This window comes from Anguilla rostrata, chromosome 3 (genome assembly GCF_018555375.3).
Source record: "Anguilla rostrata isolate EN2019 chromosome 3, ASM1855537v3, whole genome shotgun sequence".
NCBI lineage: Eukaryota > Metazoa > Chordata > Actinopteri > Anguilliformes > Anguillidae > Anguilla > Anguilla rostrata.
The window spans coordinates 64,647,623-64,669,414 of NC_057935.1; the positions used below are offsets into that span (position 1 = coordinate 64,647,623).

Consider the following 21,792-nt stretch of genomic DNA (forward strand, 5'->3'; position numbering starts at 1 on the left):
TATGTCGCCCGGCTGTCCAGGACTAGTACAGAACTTGGTAGTTGGTACCCTGGTAACATATTGGTCCTTGCGTACGGTAAATGCAAGGACCAATATGTATTCATCTTGTTGTGAAAGCTGATGTTTTCATCTTGTTGCGAAATCTGATGTTATGCTTATCCCTCGATTGCAGTGGCATTATACTTCTGAAAAATTCATAAATACCATTTCTCTCACAATTCAATATTTTCCAAGGGCATGTTTTTCTTTTCTTTTCTTTTGTTTTTGTTTGCCTGTGTTGAAAACAAATATAATTGTTTGACCCAAGAACTAAGGTGTAGAGCACACAATGGCGAACGCAGAAATGTAAAAAAACCATTTTTGATGTGCAGTGTTTCAATAAATTGTGTTCATGATGCTTCTTGTTATGCCAACACATTTCAGTAAGCCACAGCTGATTGCATTCACCCTCAAGTCACAATATGCATACTATACAGGTCTGAATGTAACTCCTTACAACTCCTTACTTTAGCCATACCAACTATTATTTTGTGGTGAGGCTGTGTCACAGCCAGGCAAAATTCCAAAATATTGAGCCCAGACAAATGAATGAAGTGCCCAAGTAGTTTTATTATTTCTCCAGATGGGCAGGCAAAGGTGAGGGCTATATACAGTGCAGGGGGGGTGAAAGGTATCAAAACAAATAAACAACTAAACTCTAATAAACACAACTGACACTACTAAAGAAACAAAACAAAAAATAGACATAACATGTACAAGGCTTTCAATGACAACCCACACACTATTACCACTGCTACTTTCCTGACTCTGACCAGCATAAATTCCATCCAACCAACAATACCAAAATGAAGGGTGAACACTCCCTCATATATGCTGTAGGAGGCATGGTTGAAACCAAAAAAAATGTCTTCCCTTCTGCACAGGAAACAGTGGCTCACAGCTACGAACGCCGACCGACGCATGACGCACAATGTGCGAAAGGTGTTTGTTAGCACGGTAATGTTGCGATTTAAAACATTTAAAACAAAGTAAAACCCTATGGCTAGAATTTAACAGCCTACAGCTGCACTGCCCTGTTAGTTGGCCACGCGTACAGTGAGTGTGTTGCAGCAAACCTGTTTTTAAAACGCACACTACGGCTTTTTAACATGCGCCCACCGCAGTGCGTCACCATGTAGTTTTATTTAATACTGACATCAAACCTTAGGCCCTGTCCACACGTATATGGATTTTTTTTTAAACATAGTTTTTTCCTTCCGTTTTGGCCTCCCGTCCACACAAAAACACTGTTTTAGGTCACTGAGAACAAAGCTTTTTGAAAACACCTTCCAAGGTGGAGATTTTTCAAAACTCCGGTCTTCGTGTGGACAAGAAAAATGGAGCTTTATGAAAACGCTGACGTCATGACCTCAACTCGCGCATCTGTTACCATGGCAATTGGTGTATTGCGCATGCGCCAATCATTTTAGCATTCTCGTGTGGACGGAGATATTTTTTTAAATGCCGGTCGTGTGGATGGAATTTTTCTTTTAAAAAAAAATAAAAAACTAAGTTTTCAGAAAAATCCATATACGTGTGGACAGGGCCTTAGCGTAAAACTTGTCATACCTGGTTGGGTCGTTTTACTACTGTTTACTGTTGTGTTTATTTTGCTATTACACGTATTTTGGTTACCATTAAAGCAAATTCCCTGACCTTGTGTTAATTTGTTACAACTTCATTTTACGAGACTGATTAAACGAACTAACCGCATAATGTACAGCAGGGTGTCATTAAGCCATAACACAAACTAGCATTTTTAAAATGGTAGCACGGTTAACCTTGTCACAGAATTAACATTTCCCCTGATTACGAATTGTACAATATTATTCCTCTTTATGCTAATTATTGTTTTCAATGAGCCTATTCACATTTTCATTATCATTTCCAATAAAGATATATCCTTTATTTCCAATCCATTGTCGTGTTTATGTTATTTCACTAAGTAGAGCTCTACAGACGGACAGAATTCTGATTGGTTGTTGAATCCATTGTTCTGAATAAACCTGACCAGACCTCACTACACTTGAAATGAATTTTATATGATGGTTATTGAAATGGCTGCGTGATGTCTGTATAAACAAATAATAATAAAAACAGACATAAAAACTATGTGTCACTGTTCACAGTGTAGCTTAGCCATTGACCTTTGACTTCAACCACCAGCTATTTACAAGAGAATTGTCCAGCCATATTCCAACAACAAGGACAACGTAGGTCTGCCTTTCACAGTTTGTTTTGAATGTGGAAAGATTTGTTTGGTTGGATAATTTGACAGTTTTCAGCAGCATTTCTAAGGCTTACTGTGTCCACACTGCCTTGTGACAGTGAGGGCCCAGAACCTTGGTATACTCCTTTTAATCATGCTAGCAGCACTAGCTGAGCAGTGGTATCTTAAAATGTAAGTCAGAGGAACTGGGTCAGATGTACTCCTTTATATGGTACTTCATTTGTCTGGTCTTCAGCTGAAGATGTGATCAATCAGTGGGCATTTCTGGCCCTGCAGGAAAGGAACTTTAATCAGGATGATGAGCAGCATATTTTGCACCCCCACTAACAACAATAATAATAATAATAATAATAATAATAATAATAATAAAATAATAATAATAATAATACAATCATCATGAATTGCCAGAAATGCAGAGCAGGCTTGCTGCCGCTAAGTGAAATGATTAGTGATGATTTTTTGAGAGGAGTCACTAATGTGAATCCTCCATGGCAAGGCCCATGCTCACCATTTCAGCCTGTGGGAAGTCCTGGAGGTCCTGCCTGAAGCACCTTAGAGAGGGAACAAGTCAATGAGCACCCAGTCGGGGGGGGAGGATTGGGGGAGGGCGGTTGTGTCATATCTGAAAACTCTGAGCATTAAACAGGCTTGCCTATAGGATTATGGCTTTCCCTCGGCAGATGTTCATGTTTTAAAACATATGTAGGAGCTTAAGCCTGATGTGCACGCCACAAGGGGACAGGGTTTATCAGTTCTGGAACAGCCTCAGTGTTTGCAAGCCCTTAGACTGCTGAGATGCAGATGCTATTGTGTCATTGGTCCCAGCTGTGTGAGTGCCCAAATTGTGAATTTGAGTCCTGTGAATCGGGTTCCCCCGTCACCCAATGTAAGCTCAAATGGCAGAAATCTTGGCGTCCACTTTGACAGTAATTTAAGTATTAACAAGCATATTAGGATGGTGATACAGTCCTGTTTTCTTCAACTAAGAAGACTCCCCAAAATGATATCTTTTTTTATCCAAAAAGAATCAGGCAATTGTCCTTCATGCTTTTATTTAATCCTGCTTTGATTACTACAACTCTCTCTATACTGGTTTTACTAAGCAGAACATATCTAGATTAGTTCAGAATGTTTCTGCCAGATTCCTCAACCAAAAGGAGCAGGAAAGGAGGCATTAACATGGAGTGAAACAAACACAGTAAAATGAGCGCCACCTCAGCAGGCAGGTTAGCCAGTCTGCCTTCCATTTGCATGCACTGAATCAGAGGATGAGAGAAAACCTGCTACCTGTGTTCCCTATCTGAATTTTTATCAAAGCTGGGCCAGCTGTGATCCACAAAAACACATGCAGGTTAACTTTCATGATTCCTCGAGCATGTTACAATTACAGAAAAGCGCCTTAATTTAGGTCGATTACATTCGAGATGTTTAGTCCACAAAAATTCTCATTTGCAAACATGTCCCCTGGGAGTGGGCATTCTCCCAGTCACAGGCACACTGTCTCGTCCATTGCACTGAGAATTTTTTTTGCTGACGAGCTTACTTTTCAAAATGATGCGATATCTAATATGGCAAGACGAATGGCTCCAGGCCTTTACACCACGGCTGTAAAAACAACTGCAATTTCAAAACTTTGGCAAAGTATGGATTGTATATGTCACATGATCAAAAGGTACCAAAGGGGATTAAACAGAAACCTATAACACTCTGTAAACCTAACTATAGTTCTCTTCAGAAACAAATGTGTACAATTATAAAATGGGTACAACAATAAGCAGATTCTTTCAGACTACAAGACCAAAGCAATTTTATTTTACTGGTCTCCTGAAAGATCACCATAGTTACTCACTGAGCCTCAAAGCCCTGGTGATAACTACACTACGATACCATACCTGAAACAAACCCTCCTCCTAAGACAGACAACCCAAATGTCCCCCATACAGGAAGACTCCAGGGGGCAAAAAGGATGTGCTCACATTTTAAACGAATGTCGACAAACGCTCTGTGTTTCAAAATCTCAGCTGGGGCTGCCAAGCCTCCCCATTCTTCCTCGATGCTTCAGAAAGCCTGACCTCAATCATAACCCCTTGTGTAAGGTGTAATAACCTGTACTTGTGCTTCCGGTGCCAGGGGCCTTAGGACAGCGTGTAACTGCTTCCTCTGAGTTCTGCGTCAGCACAGTTCACAGGCAATCTGCAAATGTCACAGATGGGAATTAGGTGCATCTATCCCTGCACTCATGCTAAATTTAACAAAGTGCTGATTTTTTTTTTCTCTTTCTTTCTTCTTCTCCCCATTCCATTCCATCGACGCAGGCACAAGAACGAACCGCCGCAAGACTAATTACCTGCGCTCTCGGAGTACCTGTATCCAAAGCTTAATGCAGAGAATTCAGATGTGGGAGAAAGCCATATAACAGCAATCAATTCCGGCTCCGGAGAGACCGGGCCCTGCACTCACCTTGTAAATCAAAAGACATCTTACTGGGAGGCTCGATCTGGGAAATGAAATGAAATGAAAGTAGGCTTCGCCGCGTTCGGCTCCTTTGAAATTACATTATCGATAGGCACCTTTTGTCAACTTATGTGGCACTAATGTTCTCATGCATCATACTTTTTGTTAATTTAGGTGCACTGTTTTCCAAGTGATGTACCGTAACAAGTGTGGCACATGAGACGGTGGTCTGACACGTGAGAAACCACGTGATCTGCTAGGTTCGTGCATAACTGCAGCAATAATTTATCAATTTATCCGTGGCGCATGAAAAAAATGATTTATTAAATCACTCTTGCCTTTTGCCAGAGGACAAAGTGTGCTTTCTCTAACCATCTAAAAGGTTATAGTAATGTTTGAGAAAAATGTCCTTTTAAAAAAAAAAAAGCCACTAATCATGAAATATTGCTTTGGCTTTTGGGAAAGCAACTCCTGGGAAATATTTGGACTGGAAAAAAGAAAAAGTTGAGTTCAAAATAAGAACTGAAGAAAAACAGCTGTGTCCATGTAAACATGTTTTTCGGCATAGCGTATTTTCATATCTCAGCTCTAATGTAGTCAAGAGGTGCTTTAATGGTAACAAAGTTCATAAAATTAGTAAAATGCTCAGACAGTTGTGAACACAACTGAATGTGTAAATCACAAAGAAATCCAATATTAAAATAATAAATATTAATATGTGCTTCATCCCCTTTTCTCTCATTTTTTATAGTAAACCTCATTTTACACTTGAATAGTCTCACAAGAAGAGATATGATGTGATGTAATGACACTTGAAAAATATGAAAATGATAAAATGTTTTGGAGAGGTTTATTTACAAGTTGGATCATTACAATACTTGAAATACTTTAAGTATATGGATTTGGGGTAGATTCAATCAAACGCTCTTAGCCAGTTTAAGGGCATCAAACCAGACTGGCCTCTGGACTAATCTGGTCTCATATGCCCATAAAGTTGCCATATGCTGCTACTGCACCTCCCTAGCACCTTAGATCCCAGAAATGAGTAGTTTTTTGTGTGAAAATATGTTTTTTTTTTGTACTTTGTTTTTTTTTTTTTTTAACAAAGGATGAACCAACCACAAAATGACACTGAAACAGAATGACAGTTTCATAGAGAGAGAAATAAAGTGTGGGGATGCGGGGGGGATTATACAAAAACAAATAATGCATTATGGGGGGAAATACGAAAACATATACCCCAAAAAATACATAAACATGTGCAAGCATGCATATCATTTCATTTATTACACCACCTTTCCTAAAATCTTATCCAAAAAAGACCGTTGTGGGTACAGGTTTATGTTTTAGCTCAGCACTACGATGCCTGATTCAACCAACTCACTCATCATGGTCTTCAATCAAGACATTGATAAGTAGAATCAGGTGTCTTAGTGCTGGACTAAAAGAAAAATCGGATAAGGTTGGGGACCCCTGCTTTAAAGATAGGTAAATTGTTTATGCAATTTAACATGTTTACAGTGATGTCCATAATCAATGACTGCAGAATCTCATCTCTAAGTGGTAAAAGTGGAACTGCGCCTTATGAGAATCCCCCAGGATTACTGTCTGTATGCCTGCGCGATAATTATTTCTGTCATTGATTACAGTGTTTTGCTAAAAGAAAACCTGTAAGATGAGTCTTCAGTTCTCAGATTTTCTAAGTAAACTGCTATGTGATTGAACATGTTTTTTTTTTGTTGTTGTTGCTGCTGCCAGTCCTCTGTGCTTGCTTGGGAGAAGTTCTATTCACCAGGTAACTAAAGAATCCGTCACTCCCTCTGTCAATCATGTGTCTGACATCAGACATGAGATTAAACTGTTGTGTGACACTGGTGCATTCCTCCCTGGAGAGGTGAGATTGCCTTCTGGAAGATTGCCATGGCAGAGTGCACAAAGAAAAATGTAGTGCTCTGGCTGGGATTGCTGGTCACCCACTAATTTCCTCCTCCTAGGCCTTCGGTAATACTTTGTATTCAAAAACCTTGTCAGAGCAAGGGTGCTGACCTAGGATCAGTGTTGGCTTTTAGCTCACAATTGATAGGTTAGGATATTGACAAGGGAAGCAAAATCCAAGATCAGCACTTCTCTAACACAGTTTATTCATTTGGGCCCTGTGCTCCAAAAAGTTCCAGATCTCTCAGTTGTAGTCTGACCTCTCTGTTTCTTGGACATAAACCATGATTGATGCCAATGAAAGGCCTCAGCCACTTGGAGGGCATGCAGCCATTCAAAACTGCACTTCAGCCTCTCCACTCATCTTCGATTGTATAATAATTAATTGAATGCTTCACCACCAGAGCCTGAAAGATGGATGTTTACGCCAAATCTGTTCAGCAGTAAAAAAAAAAATAATTTGATATTTCGGTATTTGACAGACGAGTTGTAAGGCATATGACAGAAAGCAGGGTAGTTATGAAAAGCAAGTCCCTCAGCATGTGCACTTGCATCATAATGTAGATGTCCAGTCCCAGTTCTGTCAGAGCACTGCTGTCACAAATTGAATGTACAGTACATGTCTCTGATTCCTCATAAATATCAAGGATGTGGCTCCATTTTGCACAAGGCAGGTGTCCCAAGCAGAACATTCTGATTTCTCTTGTTTGAGGCATGAATTGGAACCACCAGACTACATTTGTGGTTCAGCCCAAATTGCTTTTCACTCACTGCAGGCAGATCAGCATCCATCCCTGAACAAACCATTCTGCTGCTGCCCATTGGCAGAAAGCAAAACCTTTTTGGCACAATTAAATGCAAACAGCAAGATACAGTGGGCACGCTCACATGCTGTTAATCTGCCTTTTGTTGTGTTTAAAGGCATGAAAAAGTATATTATTACCAAATCCTGGTATTTATTAACAATAGCACTTCATAGTACTGCGAACAAATACTTTTTGTGATATACAACCCTTTAGACGCCAATAAAACTAAAATATTTCAAGGAGCAATACCAAATTCCAATGGCAAAATTCTGAACAAAATCATTGCATAGTTGGGTTACAAAGCTAAATTATCAGGGATCTGAAGAACTGTATAAAACTGTATAAAGTTTTTTTATACTATTACCAAAATAAATATTTCAGTGATTTTAAATATGTATCTGACACAGGACAGGTACAATGAAAGAGACCCGGTGGACATTTTTCTAACTTTGTTAAAAAGTCACAAAACATAGTAATCTGCATTAATTTTTCATCTAGAGCCCTTTGGAAGATGAACATACATACAGACACAGGGTGCACTTGTCCCCTTCTGGTTTCAAGGACAGATACTTAATCGCTGGACACTAATACACCATTCCATATTCAGTTTTGATTTTATCTATAAGCCAGTGCCAGCAACCTTTTTAAATGTTTTTATTCCTGCTCTCCCTTATGCCTTTGATGATGAAATTATTTAATACCCAGAACTTGAAAAATACCCATAACAATGAAAAATATTTCCTTTTACTAATGAAGCCTCATAAATTCCTCCCTCTACATCTCTCACTGAAACTTTAAAATTGCATTGATTTAAAAAAAGAAAAGATGAAAAAAAATATATACATTTCTACCTAGCCATTACCCAGCCAGTGAATTTCCTCTAGCTAGAACAGTTCATTCAGTACACTTCCCTTTCATCTTTTACTTCAGTTTGCATAACCTAACTGAAAATAAACCAATATTAAAATAGTCACTTGTTGAGTAAGAAGCAGCCCTTTAACAATGAAATGGTGCTATGTCCTAGTGGGGGAGACATGTAAAATGCATTAATCTCCACAGAACATTAAGCCAACTGTAAGGAATTAAGGCATTTCCGGTATTTGCTGTTTTCGTAAAACATGACGCCCACGTCCTGAGATTGTTCGACAAAAAAGCTTTAAATAGGCTACCCCCTAAATGGGCAAGGATTGGGAAGATTGGGTTTGGGCATCTGTACATTAAAATGGGGTTAAAATGGGCCTCCACAAAGGGACACAGCATACAGTTCATATGTGACATACCTTTCTAGCGTATATGTTGTCATAGATCAGTTAAGTACTTCTGTTCTGTTTGTTCTGACTTGGTGTATGCGGCAGTATTATGCAGTGTCTGTTTTATTGTGTATAATAATAGATGCACTAACTCATTTTAATACTATGACAGAAATGCCGATACAACTGGCAACATTAAAGTCCTGACCATCAGGTGGTAGTGCAGGGTTCTATGGTTACTAGTAGTATAATATAATGTAGTATAATGGCTAAGGAGTTGGTCTTGTATCCTAAAGGCCACAGGTTCGATTCCTCGCTAGGACACTGCCGTTGTACCCTTGAGCAAGGTACTTAACCTGCATTGCTCCAGTATATATCCAGCTGTATAATTGGATACAATGCAAGTCGCTCTGGATAACAGCGTCTGCTAAATGCCTGTAAATTAAACTAAACTACTTCTTCTCAAATTCCCTTTTAAAAATGGTGCACACGGGCCAAATAATTTCCACGCACTGTTTATGAAACAAAGCATGAATAATATGTATTCCACATGTGTGTAAATACCTTGTTAGTGCATAGCTACATTCACTGTAGGGCTCTGTAGTCAAGGTGCAAACGTCAAACTCGTGTGGTAACGCACAGCGGTGCCGAATTAAGGCAACCAACTTCAGTAATTTTATAACTACAGACCTTAGCACTCCTGCAGTGCAGTTGTAATCGGTTTGTTTAAGAGGAATAAATTACCTTTAGGTGTGGCGGGGGTTTGATTCTATCTTGGCCAATCAGTTGGGCCGATTTATTTCCTTTTGATGCCTGTGAACCGGTTCATAGTGAACGGGTGGTTTTCTCAAGGTTGAGTTCCTTGTTTAGGACATTGACTCACTACACGCGCATTTATGGTACCCTAAAAAAAAAAAACGCTGTTGAGGCTGTCATAGAGGCTGTCATAGTAACAAAGGGCGTAAAGTAGAGGATAAACATTTGTATAACACAATGGGATAGCACAAAAGTGTCATTATAAAGCACACATAACAGAACTTTTGGATAAATTGTGAAGACATGCCTGTCTGTATAATATGTTTTCAATGAATACCATTTTCTAGCATTGATAGCTTATTCTGCAAAGCCAAGTAGTACACACACACACAAACACACACACACGTGCACACACACACACACACACACAAACACACACACACGCACAAACAGCAGTTTAGACATTATAATTCTTGTTGCATATTTGGGGATGTATGCTGTTAAATTGGAAAATCCAGTCCCTCATCCATAATTAATGAGGGAAAATAATGAAAGGAATGCATTACAACCATTATGACAGACAGGCCTGTATTAAAAGTTTCACGAAAGTATATTAGCAGTCATAAACCATTAATGACCAATCGACTGACGTTTATTCTTTGGTTGCACTTTTTCTTTCATCTGAGCTTTGGTTTTCTAAAGCTTGCTTTGCGTTACTGTATTTCAGCAATGCCTGGATTGATATTAGCATCTCGTAACCCAGCATGCACTTCACTAATTTGGTCTGCGGCTCGGCCACCTCGAGGTGTCCAGTGTTCCTTCCTAATTAGTGCATTCTCCACATGTTTCATCCATGGTACTTCTTCTATTCTCTAGAATTCAAAGCAGATTTTAATTAATACATTACCACTTCCAAGCAGATGCCTGTACTGTGGTATGCATGCATATTGGAACTATTTTATAGTAGTGGAAACTATATAATATCTACAATGCATAATATCTGTATGTCTGTCCTGTGTGTTTTACACTTGTTCACACATTGTTTTTTTTTCATGGGTAAGTGATATTTTTTACTACTTTTCTTTGTCTTTAGCAGGACACTAAGGGTTTATGGCATTAAACACTTGGAACCATGGAATAGAATCTTACCTGTTAGCTGGACAATTCACATAAAACACTCTCTTAAAAGGCTGCACCATGTACTTTTTGATCGTTTTGATATTCTTGTCAACCTAATTAATGCATTTGAACTTTCAAAAAGGAATGCCAAAACTTTCTCTGTTCACTAAGGAACTGACTAAGGAAATCAGTTACCGAAACTTTAAACTCTAGGCCCCTTCAAAATAATTCTCGACCTTCTTGGGTAGGGATTTACGGTTGTTTTAAAATGTCCCCCGGATTTCCAAGAAAAACACCTTCATTATCATACTCTCCTGTCATACATTATCATACAATTGTGCAATATTTTGGCAGCTATGCGCTGATTTTGGACTCATCTCTGATCCTGTCTTGGTCAGGTGGAATGTACTGTTACCATGGTCACCTTTAACAGCAATTGTTCATTCATGCCCTGCAGCTCAACCTGTGCATTAACCTTCCGGAACAGACTTAAGGGTTGTTCTTGTCATCGCAGGGGTTTTCTCTAATGTGAGCTACCCTGAAATTAGACACAGGTTTAAGAGAGTGTTCAAACTTTTGAACAATTTACAATTACAACATACAAGCTGCAGATACAATTTTTATGTATGCACATATACTGTCATTGTATGTCTGTCATACGGCATATGTCTGTATATTAGATTTTCCCATGGCGATCCTAAGACTATTTTCAAATGAGGCCCCAAAACATTGATATCGGAACATTTTTACATGTATGCATTTCTATTAAAGGCATCTTTACATGTCTTTACATATGTTCCTCTCTAGGCGTAGTAGCCACTAGTAAATGGAATCAGTAAGGGTCTCAGCTTGAAACAGAAGGCCATACATTAGTCAGTCTCTGCTCCAGTTTGTTGGGTGACTTAGATAAATCTTGATTTTAAAAAGAAAAATACTTAATTGGCTCATATGTGGCAGCATGTAACTGCCTTTACCTGTTTCAGGTGAAAATTATAATCACCCTCAAAAACTGGTGTGTTAAAAACAACACATAACTTGTCATTTTTAACACACCTCCATGTCAAGGTAAGCACAACACATTTTGTTAGCACAGTCTGTGTTAATAAGTCTCCCTCTGTAAATGTGTTGAAAGTAACACAAAAGTAGTAGCACAAAAAGTGTGTTGATATTAACACATCTGTTTTGATTGTTGGTGAAGATAGGTATAAAGCTTCAGCTGATCTTGTGTTTATTTCTTATAATACAAAATGATTTAATGTAGCCCAATCATTTTGTTACGATTAAAACAATTGCATGTGGAGCACCTGAAGGTAATACAGTCACATTAGATGCAATCAAGCAAAAGGGAATCTGCTCCAAATTGGTGATCCTTATTTGAACTGGCATGCTTGTTAATCGGGAAAAACAATCCGCAGCAGATCAGGACGATTTAAAAGGTACAATATTAGCCTCCCTTCTTTAAAGCTTAGGAGTATCCACTCCTGGGAATATGGTGTGCATTTTCTAATCAAGACAATCCTCACACCTACCATTAGCATGAGTACAAGCCATCGCCAATTAGCCTCTCTCGTTCAATGAGTGTCAATACGCCAATTAGTACGAGACCAAAACAACATCCACTTTGAATGAAAATGAACAATGCGCACAGATTTACTATCAATTTATCGAGGAGGTAAGCAAAATTATGGAAACTTTTAAATTCATTAAAAAGCGCATCCTTGATAGGATTAGTGCTAGGCACTGTTTCATCCCATTCATCTCACAGACTCTAGAGAAGCATTAGTGCATTCACCTGATTAACATGAGCAACAGCACCGGACCAGTGAGCAGAGATGCGACTTCACTAAGGGACTGGAGCAAGTTAACATTGCAAGTTAACCAAAAGCCAAAGCAAAAAGTACTAACAGACAGCATCCATAACAAGCCCTAATAGAAACATAAAGCTATAGAGTGGAGAGGTGAGTCAGTGTGCAGTCTGAAGAGGTCTGTCTGCTGTCCCGACCAATTTGGGAAGTTTGCTTCACCACTGTGGGCCGATGGGAGAGTTGCCAGTTGCCTCAAGGTTGCAGAACGGAGAGGTCTGGCCAGGGTGTAAGGAAATATGTATCCAATATGAAACACAATGTTTATGCCACAAAAAGTCCATTATTTTTTGAGCTTTTGCTGTTATTGTAAAAAAAAAAAAAAAGAAAGAAGAAGAAACTACTTGACTTCAGAAGGGCCAATGACAAAATGCCCATAGTAGTACAGTATGTCTAGGGCAGGTGACATCTTGGAACTCCCAGTCAATCCATCAAGAAATAAATACAACGATAGATAAATAAATAAATAAATAAATAAATAAATAAATAAATAAACAACTGCTTAAGTTGTAGCCATTGGTTGATTATGGTCTGAAGGACCATTTCAGCCAGCCTTTCTTCGCAATGAAATATTAATACCTATGGTGCAGAGTTAAACTAACAATTGACAGGGTAACATATTCATATTCTATACATATTCTAAATCCTCTTGCCTTACCTTTCTTCTCCTGCTGCAGTACCAAAATAAGAGGGACTTAAGTCTTCCAAGGCTGGTTATTGCTAAGTAGCCATCTGTAGCTGAAATTTAAAACATGAGAAGGGACCTAATGGTTGATCTTCAAATCAGTAAGCAAGAAAAATGTATGTTTATCTTTGAAAAGACACAATGCAACTGTGTCAAGCGCATTGCGTCACCAATCTGGTATAACAAAAGGTGGTTTGAAAATTCTGACCGTTCGGAAAATCAAAGACAAACTTTTCCTGTCACCTAATAGGGTTACTAGTAAAAAAGGATGAGGCTACTTTTCTGCTCTACTGCATTTCTTCCAGGTTAATTAAGACTTTTCCAAATTATAACATTATTTTGTTTGAATATTTTGCTCACGGTGGAGGTTACTGGCTCTCGATTGCTGGCTCTCTCTGATGAGTTATTTTCTGTTGCCGCCGATGTCATCTTTTGCGCTGTCAAGCCACTTCATCGGTGCCAACAGCTTTTCTCTGCACCTTCAAATTTTTCCTCTCAGAACACTGAGGTTTACACTGAAATTAGCCCAGTATTAATAAATGTTCAAACCACATCCAAAGCAAGTCAGAGACAACAGGTATTGCTTATCTATGAATAACATGGCATCTGACAGTTCTGGGCATTGACCCAAATGGGAGGGAGACTCTTAAAGCTTCCAGAGATCATTACTATACAGCCATTGTCTGCACATATCAGTGTTACATTTATTTGAAATGACACACACACACACACACACACACACACACACACACAGAATGTTTATTTTTGGAGGCGGTTTCTGGGTGGGTTCTGTTTATTCATACATTTTGAATTCTGCTGACAGAAAATATTACTGCCCTGTATATAATGCATTCACAAAATTCACATATAGCGGCATGTCCCAAAACCATTATGAAACTGAAATTGCCCTGTCAAGCCAGATAACCAGATTTTGTCAATCTAAAAATCTAAATATGAATATTTGGTATACCAGTACTTTAAAAGAAAAAAAAAAAATTCAACATATTTTCACAATTCACTTTGCAAAAATACAGTTAGCCAGTTTAAGTGTATAAGCCAGCACGTGCTAGCTAGCTACATGTACAGTAGCTAGCTAACTCATGCTGTTCATTTTCTAACACTACTATGCTGATGCCATGCCTATAAATAAAATGGAAAGCCATGTTCCAAATGTTGTTTAGATGTGACCCTGAAGCTCTGTAACACACTCTAAGCTTTTCAGCAGTTCTGTTGTGTGTTTGTTTGCTTGTTTTTGCCCATTGCTCACCTGATAAATCATATGTAGTTTTAGTATGCATTTAGTTAGTAACTCGTATGTAACTCATATGTAAATTATATGAATGTGAGTTACTAATGAAATACAATTTGAAATTCCAGTTTTTATTTACTGTTACAATCTGGGAATTCATCTTTGTTTTGAAAAACTGCAAATGACATTGAAAAGCTTTCTGCAGCAATTAGCCATGATTTAAGGAAAAATCAGAGGATCAAAATTCAGTGGAGCATCAGGTAAAGAATACACTTTTTTACATGCCTAACATCTCAGACTTTTCAAATACATGTGCATTCTGAGTAAACTGAACACTGAAATTGAAAGAAACTGATTTTGTACCTATTCTGAGTGACCTGGCCTTCTTGAATTGGCTATTATTTAGGAAATATACTGACAGGATTCTGGTGTTCATTGTCTGTGAACACCATGGCAACTCCTTTCAAGAAGCCTCAGGATTCAGACCAGGTTCTTAAAATAAATAGGCCAATCACTGTTAATAAGTGTCTTACCCTATGCACAAAGCTGCTCTATTCTGAAATGGAGAGACTCCATTTCTATAAAAATATCCAACAAGAATTGATCCACAAGAGATGGAAATGGATCCACAGGAGATGAAACTGTTTGGCTGAACTGAGATATTACACCTTGAAGACTACAACTAGCTGAAGTCTATACATATTTTAAACAGACCTAGGTCAAATGCAGATGGTAAAAACTCTTTAGGATGGAAAAATTAGAAAATGCTCCTGCAGATCTCTGACATGTTCAAAAAAAGTGTTAATTAAACAATACAATAATAAGAAAGAAGAATATCATTCAGAATTTTGTGGAAAGTAAATATAATAATCTGCATGAATTGTATTGTTGTCTAAAGTATTATAGATAAATTATATGACCCATGTCTGATAATTGTAATTATTAAGGATTGTTCTGTACTGAAGTAAACATTACAGATTGATTGAATGATCTTTGAATTTTGACTATATGATTTTGACCAGGTACTTTAGAGTTAAAATCCCATATATAGAGTACCTATGGGTTTTCAGGAAAAAAGTTTTGGGGGAAAATCAACAAGTATTATTTATTTATTTATTTAAATGTAATAAAGCAGATCTCAACAAAATGGTGATGCTTGCATTTCTTGCATCAGCATGTGTGGCAGTATGGCTGTATTACCAGTGAGGGGCATTCCACAATGGTCACGTGAGATCAGTGTGATAGTAGTGTACAGTGCATTAAGCATAAGTAAATGGATGCGCTTATGTGTACAAGAACAAGGCCAGGTCTTTGACTTCCTGTGGCTATATAAAGTTGTTTCAGAATTCTGTAAATCTAGGTCTAGGGTGGCTAACCCTTAGTCCTTGAAGGCTGAATGGCATTTTGGTTGTTGTTACTGCCCAGCACTCAATTGATCAGTTAAATCAGTTAATTACACAATTAGCTCACCTTGATTTTACAGTGTAAACTGGTTACTGATTTTAAGGTGAGTTGAAAACAGGAACCAGCAGGCCCTGTTGCTGACCCTGGTTTAGATGATAAATGGCTAAATAAGTAAATAATTGCACAAATTAAAAACTAGTAAATATGTATTTCTGTGCAAATGTTTCCTCACATGAGGTTCATATAGTTATGGTATATCCCCTGCCTGCAATATGCTTGGCTAGCATACCTGACATTCCATTGGTTGTGTGTTGGAAAGTCAAAGTGAAATGAGTAATATTACGGAGAAAATAACATTTGCTTTTGAAATTTGTGAAAAGCTGTACGGTTCATATGATGCCATGCTAATACTAGTGGCTTTAACAGTATATTCAAATTTAGTTTTAGAGTAAACCTGTGAAATAGGTTCCGTTAGCAGATGGATGCATGGCCTTGATTTCTTCAATAAAAAATAGGGGTGAATGTAAATGTCAGAACAGGAAATTCAAACTAGAACAAACAAGCTCACTTTTTAATGCACTGAAGGCACATTAAACTGTCATTGCTAAATTGTTTATTTATTTTATTACAGCTTTTAATTGATTTATCATCCCATTGGTTTTGCTCAAGGTATTTCTTTTTGAAAAGATTGGTTATCGTCTTCATTAGTGTTTAGGGAGGATGGATGACATACAGACTGGGTGAGATCAGAGTACAGTATTCTCAACGGCGTTATTGCTGTTGGTTTTTAATTGCCTAACATGAAACCCAGTTTCGACTAGCACAACTTTCTCAGGAGCCTGAGAGTTAAAAGCACAGCCACTTGCTGGGAAAACAAACCACTCATTTATTCACACATACACATGCATCTCATCTCCTCTGTCAGGTGATGCAAAACTGCTCCTTAGTAAAAAGGCCCGTGTCATCAAAAACAGTCATTTCCTTTAGTGCAAAGCACTAAGAGAAAAGCCATTTATGAGCCCCCATCGAGAGAGACCCCCCCCCCCCCCGACCGGCAGGTGCTAACAGACACCGCGGCACAGCAGTGGGGGTGGGACCAGCCTAACGAGCCCAGAAGGAGAGGTCGATTTTTTTTGAGATCCCCTCTTAATGGTGCCTCACGCCATTGTGCCCGCTTAAAATTCCCTGAATGACAGCAGAGGAGAGGGTGTCTGACAGCTGTCATTTAAAAAACACCCTGAAAACTTTTTTTTTTTTTTTTCCCCGCCACCATTGCGATAGTTTGGAATTTGCAACATTATGTCGAGGCAAGCAAAGAAAGTACGCTACTGCATAGCAGGTGCTATTTGCTTTCCGTCAAGTGTTTGTTGCCCATCCTGTTGGTGGCAGCTCCGGATTCCTGAATAAATTCCACACGGCCGTTAAATATTAATGAGAAGCAGTGGGAATTGTTGCTGAAGTGTTAGCAGGTCATATTTTTGCAGCACAATATTGAGAGCTGGAAGCACAATAAACATTTGAATATTTATTAAACCACTTACAGTGTTTCGCAATTAAATTTCCGGCACTGGACATAAAAATTATACAATGTACAAATAAATTATTTGTAGTGGACTTTGGCATCTGTTTTATGAATGGGGTCAGAAGTTTTCACGTACTTGGAGACCTGGGAAGAGGCAGGGCCTCCTGATTGGCTGCTGTCAGCTGAGCGGTGCCTACGCCCTCCTACAGCCAGGGGGGCCTACAGGACCTGGGGCAGCAGCAGCAGCCTCACACACAGGTATGCTCACCTGAGGATGATCAGCTGTCAGCTCAAGTGTTGCTCATTGCTTGTGTTAGGCTTGTTATGAAGGCACAGCTTGCATTACCAATAGTGCATCCCGTTACTTTTCACTCCTCACCTCCTTTCTTCTTCTCTCCCGCTACCTCTCGTGTCTTACCCGGAAGTGGGCAGAGGAAAAGAGGGAGGAGATGAGTTTTATGCCGCTTCGCCAATACAGTTCCGTGCCCTCTGATCATCTCCTCCAATACAAGGGGCACTGGAGGGAGGGAGGACACAAAGATCGGTTTCCAGGCCACGGAGGAGAAGAGGTGGTAGTGGAGGAAAAGAGGATACATTTTTTGAGGACTGGGACGCACCCCTTGTGTATGATTTGAGTGCATCAACCCTGTAGACACCTGCCGACACCTTAACTTTTCTGCTTCTTCAAGAAGCCGTTTCTCTAGTCTTTCTTTTGTAGAACTTTTGTCTTTTGGATATTTGTTTTGCTCTGGGCGTCCATTTGTTTTTGTTGGATTCATAGAAATAAAACAGCCTAAGGCCATTTCTTGCATTAATTTGCATGTTTTTTTTTTGTCCAATCAATGACACAGACAGTGGGTCCAACTGACACTGTGACACAGGGACAAAGTGTCGAAGTTATGCAGACTTGGTGGTTTGAGGCATTTCATTCAGGTTAAAGGACCCGAGGTTTTGTTTCACAAATGCGATGTGTGACTGTGTACTGAGAAAGCAAGCTTCTGCTGTTAGGGAGAGACATCTGCAGTGCTAGGGCACAGTTATCAAAGCATTAATTATGTCTTTATTTAGACGGTGTTGCCTGCTGAAGAGGTAGCTACAGTACTCTGTTCTGCACACAGTCAAATCAGTTCATGGAGATTAATATCCCAAATCATAAACAAAATCCTACTTGATGTGATACACTAAAAATTGTGTTGGTACTTTTTAGTCAGGTTTTAACATAATGGGGGGGGGGGGGGTGACCCAAGTTATAGTTTTATTTTTGGGTTTTTATACAGGAGTGGAGGCAAGCATTTTGCACAAAGAAAATCCTGTTCACAACAATCTATTTTTGGCAATAACATCACTATCTTGTCAGAAGAATCAAGTGGATTGGCTGGGCTGTGCTCCTGCTTCTACGCACGAGCTCGACTAACCCCTTTGGAAACAGCAGGTGTGCAAGAGCCCAGGAGTGGCTGCAAATTTATTGGCAATTTGCAAGGGGGAAAATCATAAGATTTTGTGATGTGAGAATGAAAATGGTCAGACATTGCTTTTGTTAAATGGGCCCTGGTCAGCCGAGATCTGTCCTCCCTGAGAGAGCACCGGCTGCTCTTGTTAATATTCACTAAGGTGAGCAATCGCCCATTTGTCTTTGTTAGGCATTAGGCTGATCGTGTGTCATGCATTTGCGACTGAGAATCATTGTTACTCCAAGCCAGCCATTTAGTGGGTAATGAACTTCAGCACGGATTTGTTACAATCAATCAGTGTGGTGATGGATCGTTAAATATGATATTGCATCTGTCAGTTCCTCAAAGGGGATGGCTTTGTTAAGGGACTGACTCAATGGTGTGATAGAGAGAGCTATTAGGTAGAGGTTTTTTTATTTTGTTTCTGCTTTTTGTTTCCTTTTATTTACCCCATTTACTTTATTTGGACCATGGGTACCTGTGTATTTTCGGTTTTCTCATTTCCGTGAAAATCTACTCTTTTATCTGACTCAGATTTCTTCTGACTTCTGACCCACCAAAACAGAGAATTTTAAATATTTACCTTTGAATGTGTGCATTTTGCAGACGCTCGCACCCAGAGAAACTAAAGGAGTAAATGCATATGACAGTGAGAAAAGAGCAGTGACTAGAATAGTCAGTTACATCTGATTCAATTGGAGAGGCAACAGGGAAAAGGGCAAGGATGTTTCTCCCTTTTATAATCTCAGCAAGTAGTCAAGCTAATAGTTATGCCTAGAGTCAGTCTAGCAGGTATGCTTTTGTAGTGTTTTGTAGAGAAGGGAATCAAGGGCAGAGACGCCGAGGTGCCATCTGAAGAGGCGCTCTGAAGAGTCTGCGGCAGAAAGGCGAGGAGCGACGCGAACGAGACGCGCGGCCTCATTGGAAGGGGACTCGAGGAAAAACCGGAGAGGCTGGGCGAGGATCTAGCGAAGGATAATAATCTTCATGTAGAGCGGAGCGGCGCGTGACGCAGCCTCGTCGGCTGGCACTAGTGCGGTGTGAGGGGAAATGCGTGGTTACCCATATGCCAGCAGAAATACAGAGAGGAGGCAATGCGAGTATTCCAGAAAGGCTGTGGGCAAGTCAGGCCACAGACATTTTTAATAAGTTATAATGCCTTGATTGTGCAAGCAGGGAAGTCAGTGAGATATGCCTTACAATAGTCCAGGCTTGAGAGAATTAGGGCCTGATTTGATTTATTATATAGTATATACCATAAAATATGCTTTTATCATAATCCAACATAACTGTACAACACTGATTCTGATATTAATACACTAATATGTTCTGTGATATTTGAAATCAGATTCATGTGAATATGCATATATAATCTAATTGAGATTTTTTTCCTTTTTTTCATTTTACTTGTTTAGTACTGGAAACTTAATTTCATTCCACACTTCCAACGAGTTTGAATAACCATCATTAGATCACAACTGATTATAATTTTCAATTTATCATCTCCAGAAATCCGGCACAGTTATTTTCTGTGGTAATGATGGTTGCTATATCTCTGTGAAGTCAGGATAATCAGCAAATCAATCAAAAATAATCATGCTGCAAAGCATGTCAGATAAAGATGACTGACAGCCTCTCTTATTGTACCATCAGTCATGCAGTTTATGTAAAAACAATATGTCAACAAAGGAGAAATGAAAGACCCCCAAGGAGAAGAAGAACCCAGAATGAATGGATTATAACTATTCATCTGGTGCTTATTTTTCATAGATTAATTTTGTATCTTGTATCTGGTAACTTAATAAAAATGAATGAAAAGCAGTAATTAAAAAAAGCAGAATTTTCTGCCAAATAGGCAGTGGGCAAAGCACTATTACAGACTTACAGCTGGCATATAATTCAGGACAAGGATGCAATAACCTTGTGCAAATAAATGTGTGAGCGCAGGTGATGGGGAGACTTTGAAAGTCGAAGGCATGCTTAGTGGCATGCCGGTGTGTGCCGACTGACATGAGAAATCTGGTTCGATCTTGGCCGGAGGACAAGGGGAGAGCGTTGACGGGGAGGCTGGGGGGGTTTTGGATTATATCCTGAGGAGCACAGCACTCCGCAGCACAGGTCCTGTCCACAGAACTCGGACATCGGGACGAGCCGGCTCCACAGGACTCAAACACACAGTCTGACCTCTGCGCACCTGCCATCCACCCTGGTCTTGATTGACAGGTACTAGTGAAAAGTTTTTTGAAGTACTTTTCTCTTTTATGTTTTTCTTTTTTCTTTCTTTTCTTTCGGGGCCAAATAACAAATGGAGGACTGTATCGTGAAGTTTTTTTTTTTTTTTTTAAGGGTGTACGAGCAAACACGCAGCAAATTCACACACACACACAGCCACACCCCATAGGAAGAGAGAAAAGATATTGAATCAGCTTTACTGTCCAGCTCTGGGGGTGGAAACAAGCATACAGAGGCATCTATTAAAAAGACTTATGATGCATTCCATATGGATTTTGATGGGCCCAGGATACCTTTAAGGTTCTCCTCCATTACCAAGGCAGCATAAAAGGAAAATTTCTTGGGGTTATACAAAAATAAAATGAAATACCCATTTTATGTCCGTATTACTAATTCATACATTTATCTACATTGTAGTTGGAGTGGTAGCTTGCAGGGTATTAATTGTTTGAAAAATTGCTATACAAATCACAAATTACAAACTATTTGTGCCTTATGCCCGGTGGAGACTCTTTCCATTTCAGTGGAAAGGGGAGGGCGAGTTGTGGAGAGCACGGTACTGTAGCTCTATATTCTAATGCAGTCCCAGAAATGTCACAGTGTGAATGGCCTTATCCATGAAGCAGCCAAAAAGACACAGTATACAGTGTCAGGGGGCTGGTGAACAGCAAACACGGCACAGGTAACCAGGGAGGTTTGTCACCATTTAGCAACAGTGTGGTCTGCCTTCTCTATCTCTCTCTCTCTGCAGCTGTTACTGTTTTTGATTTGTTTTTTGCTAAAAAAAAAAAAAAAATG

At 39.3% G+C, this 21,792-nt stretch overlaps 1 long non-coding RNA gene across 4 annotated transcripts in view; it reads right to left on the bottom strand.

The window, feature by feature from the left end:
* Nucleotides 1-589: 589 nt before the first annotated feature.
* The window catches only part of LOC135251676 (uncharacterized), a 94,428-nt gene continuing 73,225 nt past the window's right edge, over nucleotides 590-21,792 (bottom strand). The window contains exons 2-5 of one of the 4 annotated variants that reach the window (XR_010329182.1): nucleotides 13,110-13,189; nucleotides 4,376-4,462; nucleotides 2,778-2,820; nucleotides 590-2,539 (exon numbers count right to left, since the gene is read on the bottom strand). This is a non-coding gene — a long non-coding RNA (uncharacterized LOC135251676). Of the gene's footprint in view, nucleotides 2,540-2,777; nucleotides 2,821-4,375; nucleotides 4,463-4,729; nucleotides 4,767-13,109; nucleotides 13,190-21,792 lie in introns of all 4 variants that reach the window. The other 3 variants (XR_010329184.1, XR_010329181.1, XR_010329179.1) reach the window with 3 other exon arrangements.